This window comes from Rhinopithecus bieti, unplaced genomic scaffold (assembly GCF_001698545.2).
Source record: "Rhinopithecus bieti isolate Rb0 unplaced genomic scaffold, ASM169854v2 scaffold_42532, whole genome shotgun sequence".
In the NCBI taxonomy this organism is placed as follows: Eukaryota; Metazoa; Chordata; class Mammalia; order Primates; family Cercopithecidae; genus Rhinopithecus; species Rhinopithecus bieti.
In genome coordinates this window covers 2,646,729-2,656,186 of record NW_016818301.1, presented here as the reverse complement: position 1 = coordinate 2,656,186, position 9,458 = coordinate 2,646,729, and the positions used below count along the sequence as shown (strand labels likewise).

The window sequence follows — 9,458 nt, the reverse complement described above, 5'->3', positions numbered from 1 at the left end:
TCCTGAAGTTCGTGATTTTATTTGAATTATTTACTTGTAGGCTGGGCACAGTGGCTCACACCTGTAATCCCAGTACTTGGGAGGCCAAGGCGGGCAGATCACCTGAGGTCAGGAGTTCGAGACCAGCCTGGCCAACATGGTGAAACCCCACCTCTACTAAAAATACAAAAATTAGCCAGCCATGGCTGCCTGTAATCCCAGCTACTTGGGAATCTGAGGCGGGAGAATCGCTTAAACTCAGGAGGCAGAGGTTACAGTGAGATGGCAACATTGCACTCCAGCCTGGGTGACAGAGCGAGATCCTGTCTCAAAAGTAAATAAATGAATTAAATTAAATATAAAATGAATTATTTACTTATAATTTGTAACCCACCCTTTTCCATTCAATTCAATCTCTATTTAAATACTCAGCTTATTCTATGAGTAGAAGAGCTTACAGTAAAAGACACGTGAATAAAAGGCTGTCAAAGGTAGAAGACCAAAACCATGGAAAGGGGAAGGAAACAGTTTGACAAAAAGCACAAGCTTCTTGGCAAGCAAGGCCAAAAGGGAAACGTCATACATTCTGTAGCTTTCATTGTCAAAGTCAACACTTCAATTGCCGTGGAGAAGAAAATCTTTTTTCTTGATCTCATGGTCTCTGGGGAACAGAGAAAACACACATAAAACAGTAATTAGCAATTCAGGGCTACAACTGGAGAAGGCCAAAAGGGTGCCTTAAGCAGAAGCTGGGATGGAAGTCTTACAATCTTTGCATCTCAAAACACTCACCCCTTGAGAAAAGGCAGGAAAGGGCACGCAGGAGAGCAGGGACAGTGGAGTTGGAAAGGTCTGCATTGGAAGCCCTGCTCCACCCTTCGCCAGCTGCATGACGCGCTCAAGAGATAGCTTCCCTGGGTCTTCATTTCCTTATCTGCAAAATGGGTTCAATAATCCCCGCACAGGGTTAGCCCAGAGTACACACCGGAATGAAAGCTCCTGGCATAGTAGCTGGTACGTAATAGGAGCAGTCATAACCACAGCTGGAATCTATTAAGCTCTCCCTTTGTGCCACGTATTAATTTGAGCACCTCATGTGTTAATGCTACAGGCAACATTGTGAGATAGGTCTTATTATCCTCATTTTACAAATGAGGACATGGAGGCTCAGAGATGTTAAGATATGTGCCCATGTTCACACAGCAGGAATATGGTGGAGCTGAGACAATAAGCCAGGCAGTCCATTGGCTGCAGAGCTCACCTCCTCACCGCCACACTAACCTACTTCTCCAATAGTGGTTTCCTTGCCTCCTTCTCTTTCCCTTCATCCCCCAATACACTGCTGAGTGCTCACAGCTAAATGGAAGCAGTTCCCTCCACAGAGCCAAAATCGCCGTCCCACTAGCTCATCTCACTCTCACCTCCTCCCCACCCTTTGCCTCTCTCCTTGTCTGAGCTCTGTCCTCTGCAATTCATGAAAGCCAGAACTGACCTCTCCTCACAGGACAGCCCTTCAGAGTCCATTGCTTCTGCTGAAGGGATTGGCAAAGAATTAACAGAGGTGAGATGGAAAGCTGACCATGGAGAACAGGGAGGATTCTTCCCATGGGCTCCTTGAAGGCAGAGGTATGCCTCACTTATCACACGTGTGTGGCACGTGGTGAAGCCCAGTAACCTCATGAGTTGAATGAAGGTGAATTGAATCGAATTGAACTGAAGCGGACTGCAAAGTTGAATGGATGGAAGGTGGGTGGGTGGGTGGATGGATGGATGGATGATTGAATGGATGGGTAGGTGGATGGATGGATGATTGGATGGGTGGACACGTGGATGGCTGAATGGACGGGAGTGACCATCGCTGGTAGGGAATTCTGGTAACTGAAGGTACAGAGGTAGGTGTGTTGGAAAACACTGAATAAATTAGTGTGACTGGAGAAGAGGACTCATGCCAGTGAGATGCAGAAAAGAATAAATACCCACACTCTCCCTCCTACAGGGAGAGGTGGAGGCACTCAGGGGTGCTGTACAAGTTGTGTGCTCCATGGCTGCTGGGAAGGGAGGCGTTAACAGCAGGATGGTTCCTGGCCAGCTGCAACCGGGGTGACACTGACAGATTACAGCGTGTCCTCCGCACTAATAACACTGCGGCGTCCTCCTCCTGCCATTTCCCAGCCAGCTCCAACTCCAGTGGATCAATACCAAAAGGCGTACACTGAAAATCCCCAGCCAACTCCCTCCAAGGCTTGGATGCTTCAAAGCACAGAACTGCAGAGTATAAGGATCTCAGTGACCAGCTTATTTCCTGAGCTGGGCACTCTCTGGGGCCAGGGATGGTGTCCTATTCACCTTGGCTTCCCCTGCCCCATTACAGGACCAGGCAAGGATAGCCCTCTCCCAAAGTTTGCTGAGTGAAGGAATCTACCTCCTGACCAATGAGAGTCCTCACAAATACATCTGTATGGCTCACAATCCCTCGCCTCTACTTGCATACCTCTAATGGCAAGAGGCTCTCAACCTCCCCCAAGCAGCCAGAGCCTTCCTTTATTGATGATTAAAATCGTCTTCTCTACTCTTCTTTTTTTTTTTTTTTTTTTTTTTTTTTTTTTTTTGAGATAGAGTCTCACTCTATCGCCCAGGCTGGAGTACAGTGGCACAATCTCAGCTCACTGCAACCTCTGCCTCCCAGGGTCAAGCGATTCTTCTGCCTCCGCCTTCTGAGTAGCTGGGACTACAGGTGAGTGCCACCATGCCCAGCTAATTTTTGTATTTTTCACCATATTGGCCAGGCTGGTCTCGAACTCCTGACCTCGTGGTCCACCCACCTCAGCTTCCCAAAGTGCTGGGATTACAGGCGTGAGCGACCGCACCCGGCCCGTCTTCCCTATTCTGAATTAACCCCTCCTCTTTTATTTCTCCATGGTCTTCTATTTTCCAATTTCTTCCTTTTCCCTGGACACCTCTTTCCTCCTCTCCCAAACGATTCAATATCCCAGTCCTCATTTCCTGGGGTACTGAAGTCAAATGATGAAGGGGAGGAAGAAGGGAATTAGCATTTATTGAGTACCTTCCCTAGTTGAGATATGTCAGAAGTGTCCATGTGCCAGATGCAGTGGCTCACGCCTGTAATCCCAGCACTTTGAGAGGCTGAGTCGGGAGGATCGTTTGAACCCAGGAGTTCAAGGTTGCAGTGAGCTATGATCATGCCATTGCACTTCAGCCTGGACAACAGAGTAAGACCCTGTCTCTAAAAAAAAAAAAAAAGAGGGAGTGGCCTCGTATCATTCCTATCTCACAGCTGAGGACTGAGGCTCGGAGAGGTTAAGGAACCCAGAATCACACAGCCACACAGGGGCAGAGCTGGGGCTGTGCCATTCCAGCTCCCGGGCACACAGGGTGAGTGCTTCCCACCTCTTCTTGGCCTCAGATGAGTCTAGAAAGGACGCAACTGGTCCCCTAATGCCCCAAGGGACTTGCTCAAGGTCACAAGAGCAAAGGGATTGCTCAGATCGGGGCGCTTCCCCCACAGCTTGTCACTTCTCGCCCTGTCCCCGACCCAAATAGCATTTCTCAGGGAAGAAAACTCGGGCTCCTTGGAAAAACAGCTGATTCTGGGAGTGGGGCAGGGAAAGAACAAGAGGAGATGGGGGCATCTTGTTCTTCCAGGAAGCCAGGAAGCGAACAGACTACGGGAACTGGGGCATAGACTCAACGCAAGGATCCTCAACGAGCCGTTTGTGCATCAAAAAGAATGGGAGGACAACAACTCATCATATATCAACTGGCTTCTAAAAGGGGAAGTAAGAACCAAGCAAAATAACGTGTATTACATTGCATTACATATAACATGTAAAGTACACATATGCAAGCATGTACAGGTGCCTATCCTGCCTGGGAGAGCTCTGAACATTGTGGACACTTGCTCAGATGCCACCCTGAAAACCTCTGGGGAGGAATTGCAAGCCCCCGGCCCATCCCAGCCCGGCATCTCCAAAGCCTTTCCCTGCCTCTCGTTCCGTAGTGAAGACCAACAGGGACAAGGGGCTTCCGTGTGGTGCTGACCTGCACGGATGCCTGGAGAGGGACTGGCTTGTCCAGAATCCCCACCAGGCACTGGGGCCAGACCTCCCGGGCTCCTGAGCCCATGGCCTCCTTCCGGGCCCAGTCCACCTAGCTTCCCAGCTCGTGTGCATGGCACGGTGGGCTGGAACTGCTCCAGAGTCAGCATGAGCCTTAGAGGTACTGTCCTAAGCCAAGCCCGCAGGCTACCTGTCTTCCTCTTACTGTGCTTTCTGCCCTGCCAAACACCTGCCAGCTATGACAGCCCCACAGCAGCCACTCTGCCCTGCCTCGTCCCTGCTTGGTCTCTCACCAGGCCCCGGCGGTCCCCATTTCCTGTCCCCGTCTGATCACCTCATCCCCAGTCCAGGCCCACACCGTCACACTTGTGCACACAGACCTCTTGATGTCCACATCCCTGCCCCTGCCATCCTCATCCCACCCTCCAAGCCTGCCCACTCTTTGCCCAAACCATCATTTAATGGTGACACTTGTTAAGCTCTCAAAAAAAGTCAAGATCTAAACCCACACTGGCTCTTCCCAAAGCCCACGTCTGTAGTTAACAGGCACTTGTCTTGCCTTTTGTGCTTGGGTCTATATAAAACACCTCTTACAAAACAAATAGGTAAAGTCTCTAGAAAATAAAAAACACAAGAGATTGTAAGAGTGGTCGCCTCTGGGGAGGGAGGGAGGCCAAGGCGGGTGGATCACGAGGTCAGGAGTTCAAGACTAACCTGACCAACATGGTGAAACTCTGTCTCTATTAAAAAATATTTTAAAATTAGCCACACATGGTGGCGTGTGCTCGTAATCCCAGCAACCCAGGAGGCTAAGACAGGAGAATCACTTGAACCTGGGAGGCAGAGGTTGCAGTGAGCCAAGATCATGCCACTGCACTCCAATCTGGGCAACAGAGTGAGAATTCGTCTCAAAAAAAAAAAAAAGACAAGTCCCAACTCCACTAGTACCAGTTTTATGACCTTGGGAAAAACTTACGTCAGCATCCCTAGTATCAGTTTACTCGTCTATAAAATGGGATGATCACAGTACCTGCCTTGTAAGACAGACAGTAAACCCAGCCCCAAGAAGTGTTTAGCACCACGAAATAGTCAGGGCTCAGTAAACATGAGTGATGGGCCTCTCTTTGCCCACCTTCTCCATGGAACTGTGAGCTCCTAGCACAGCTCCCACCATGGTGATTCCCTGACAAATACAAGATGCAATTCATAGTCCTCAGGATACAGCTTTTTTTTTTTTTTTTTTTTTTTTTTGAGACGGAGTCTTGCTCTGTCGCCCAGGCTGGAGTGCAGTGGCCGGATCTCAGCTCACTGCAAGCTCCGCCTCCCGGGTTCCCGCCATTCTCCTGCCTCAGCCTCCGGAGTAGCTGGGACTACAGGCGCCCGCCACCGCGCCTGGCTAGTTTTTTGTATTTTTTTAGTAGAGACGGGGTTTCACCGTATTAGCCAGGATGGTCTCGATCTCCTGACCTCGTGATCCGCCCGTCTCGGCCTCCCAAAGTGCTGGGATTACAGGCTTGAGCCACCGCGCCCAGCCAATCAGGATACAGCTTTCAAGGCCCTCCCTGCTGGTCCCACTGTCTTTCCTACTACATCTGTTACCCATCCTCAAACGCATGACTGACAGACGCCCTTTGACAGCTCCTGCCCGTACACACCCCACTGTCCCTGATGCTTTCCTTCCCCCAGTCCTCATGCGCCTTTCTTTGTCTGGTAATCTGCAAACTCATTTCATCCTTCAAATGCTGCAAAAGGTCTCCTCCTCTTGGAGCCCTCACCCTTCGCCTGCTAGACTTGGTTACCCCGTGGCACTCAGTACACACCTCTGGGCAATTCAAACCAAACCACATTGCTAGCTCTTTGCCCTCCATCTCCCCCACTGCTCTGGAAGCTCCAGGGGGACAGAGGCTGTGTTTGCATATCTGTATTCCTAATGCTTAGCGTGTAACAGGAACTCAGAAAACGTTTGTGGAATGAATGAATCATTCCTGACCACTCAGCTACTTGGCGCCTTCAGGGGCTGAATTATGGTGAGCCATTCATGGCCTGCAAATGCTACACAGCACAGTGGAGGTAGTGACCTCCTCTCTTTGCAATCTCCAGCCCAGAAGCCGCCTCTCTCAGCCTGCACACCCTCAGAGAGGCTTCCAGGAGCTGTTCGGCATTGCAGCCTGCAGGGCATCCCCCTGCCTCTCCTCTGTCTGCCACAGAGGTCTGCAGAAGCCCTCAATCAGAAGCCGTGCTAGGAGGGGGGACAGAAAGACAAATAAGATACAATCCCTGCCCCCATGGATGAATAACAGCCTGGAGGAGACAGATGCCTAGGTCTGCCTCATTCTATCCACCACCTATAATTCATCAAATGTCTATCATGTGCCTCTCTCCTCCGTGCCTTTACATAAGTTCTATCACCCTCTGTGCCTCAGTTTCCTCCTCAAGTGGGACGGAAAGACCCACCTAATCTAATGCATCAGGACTACTTGCAGATAGAACCAGATAATGCACGTAAATTGCTCAATAAACTATGAAGACCTGGACCGATGTTGTTACGGCAATTATTAATATAGCTTAACATAACAGTATTGAATAACTGAAGCCCTCCCCGCAGCAGGCACAGTGACTTGCACATAGTAGGTGTTTAAATGATCTTGATGCGTTGAAATGCAGTCCGGGGACCGGGCCTGATTTTTCATGAGTTGTGGAACAGCGCCATCCCATGGCCACAGTGCAGAGCACACAGACCTTCTGGCAGAGTGCTTTGACGGACCCAGTGGGGGTTGCTGAGATCCGTTTAGGACAAATGCAAGGAAAAGTCCATTTGACACCACGGGGCAAGGAGAAGTTTCTTTGTCCCTAGAGGTGGTACAGGCTCAGAGTACAAACAGAGGCAACAAGGGTTTGAAACAGCATTCTGGATTATTTCTCTATCAAGCAGTTTTTGGGAGATATGAAGCACCCCGGGTGAACAATCCAACCACGTGGTTGAAGCCTGGTCTGGTCTGGTCTGGTCTGGTCTGGCCCTGTGGAAGGTGCTCTTCATTCTTCATCTCAGAAGACTCGAGGCCAGGTGTGGTGGCTCACACCTGTAATCCTAGCACTTTGAGAGGCTGAGGCGGGCGGATCACTTGAGGTGAGGAGTTCAAGACCAGCCTGGCCAACATAGTGAAACCCCGTCTCTACTAAAAACATGAAAATTAGCAGGAAATCACTTGAACCCGGGAGGCAGAGGTTGCAGTGAGCCAAGATCGTGCCACTACACTATAGCCTGGGCAATAGAGCCGGACTCCGTCTCAAAAAAAACAAAAGAACAAGACTTGAACTTGGCTCTGCCACTCTGCCATGCTCAAGCTGTGTGACCTTGAGTAGACTGTTGCCTTCTCTGAGCACCAGTTGTCTCATCTATGCAATGAGGTCATGATCCCTGCACTGGCTACCTCAAAGAGTCATTGCATAGATCAAATGGTGTAAGAGAAGCATAAGTTTAGAAATGGTCAAGTGTTATACAAACACGATGGGTGGTAATCATTCTAATTTCCAATCACAGTAATAACGGGCATTGACTGAGCTCTGCACTGTGCTAAACGCTTTCACACATAATCTCATTTAATTCCCACTAAACCTTACCAAATAAGTACTCTAAGAGGCCCATTTTGTAGATGAGGACATTGGAGTTTAGAGGAATTTGAAATCTTGTCCAAAGTCACATTCAGCTAATAAGGAGAAAAGTCAGGATTTGAACTCAGGACAGTGGGACCTCCCCAAAGTAGAGGAGTCTCAATAGTTCCAGCCACAGACATGGGATTTAAGGGGAGCCCCTGATAGGCAGGTAGGTGCCTTGAAGAAAACAAAAGAATTATTGACATTTCTCCTCTTTTGCCCAGGAAATTCTGCTTCCTTCCCATCTCTACCCCAGTACCTGCTGTGACCTTGGGGCCTCCCAGGAGAGGGGAACCCTTGGGCTCTGCATCCAGGGCCCTGCTCACACCCAAAGTCAGAGAATCCCAAAGCTGTCCCTTCCAGGGTCCAAGCCTGACCAAAGGCCATGCGTGCTCCTTTAAGGGACTGGCAAGGGCAAAGTGGGGGATGGTTCCCCTTCAAGGTCACTGTTAAACAGATGATGCCAAAATTTGTTGGGAGAAGTGGCTATTTGTCAACAATCATAATGACCCTCATGTATCTAGAGTCCTCTTGAGCTAATGAGATGTCTGAGATTGCCCCCTGTCCACTTTCTCAATGTTTGGCCCTCAGAACACTCCTTTGAGGTCAGAATCCTTAGCCCTACCTTACAGATGAGGAAACTGAGGTTCAAGGAAAAGAAGTGACTTAACTGAGGTCATACTGCAAGTAAGTGGCAGAGGCAGGACTCAAGTCTAAGATTCCAGAGTACGTATCCTCCTAACTCCCGAGGAATCCAGAGACAGGGGAGGTAGAGTGGCCCGGAACTGTTTCTGGTTGACAACCCTGGTTCTAGGGAAAGTAGTCCAGAAATGTTGCTGGTTGGTAATCCTAGTTCTAGCCCCACTTCTGCCATCAGCAGGCTGTATGACCCCACACAAGTCACTGGGCCTCAGTCGCTTTTTGCCAGAGATTCCTCGTGAGCTCTGACTTTGCGTCCTTTATTCATGTCCTTGAGCCACAAAGATGAGGGTGTTCAGCAGCATCTGCAGGTTTTATAGACAAGCAGCTGTGACTTCGCCTCCCTCGGGAAGCTTTTCCTGACTGCCCAAGGCTGAGTTATTATTGCTCATCATGCTCTCCCAGCACCCAAAGCGTTGCATTGCAACTTATCAGCAAACCCCCACAGGCCCAGGTGGCAAACGTGCATGACTATGAAGAAGGTCGAATCTGGTGCAATAGGGAGTAGTGGGGACTGAGGCAAAGTAGAGAGCCCCTGGCCAAGGGGGCAGCTCCTATTCAGCTCCAGCTTCTTCTCGTATTACAGGAAGGCCAGCCTGGTGTTGCCAGATCTTAAGAGAAGCCAGAAAACTGGATTTTTAGGTGAAATCTGCTTTTTAAACATAGACTCAAAATATATTTAAGGACTTTATAGGTATTCAGCCCCTGGATTAGCCACATCTACTTGCCCCATTAGACTCTGAGTTATTTGGCCGGGCACAGTGGCTCACGCCTCTAATCCTAGCACTTTGGGAGGCCGAGGCGTGTGGATCACTTGAGCTCAGGAATTTGAGACCAGCCTGGCCAACATGTTGAAACCTCGTCTCTACTAAAAATACAAAAATTACCCGGGTGTGGCGGCAGGCACCTGTAATCCCAGCTACTTGGGAGGCTGAGGCAGGAGAATCGCTTGAATGCAGAGGCGGAGGTTGCAGTGAGCCGAGATCGTGCCATTGCACTCCAGCCTGGGTGACAGAGTGAAACTCCATCTTAAGAAAAAAAAAATAGACT

At 49.6% G+C, this 9,458-nt stretch overlaps 1 long non-coding RNA gene across 1 annotated transcript; it reads right to left on the bottom strand.

Moving 5' to 3' along the window:
* Positions 1-331: 331 nt before the first annotated feature.
* LOC108518444 (uncharacterized) lies at positions 332-9,330 on the bottom strand. Its single transcript, XR_001882369.1, has 3 exons — positions 9,296-9,330; positions 772-913; positions 332-640 (listed from the first exon to the last, which is right to left on the bottom strand). It is a non-coding gene; the product is annotated as an uncharacterized LOC108518444 (long non-coding RNA).
* Positions 9,331-9,458: the final 128 nt, after the last annotated feature.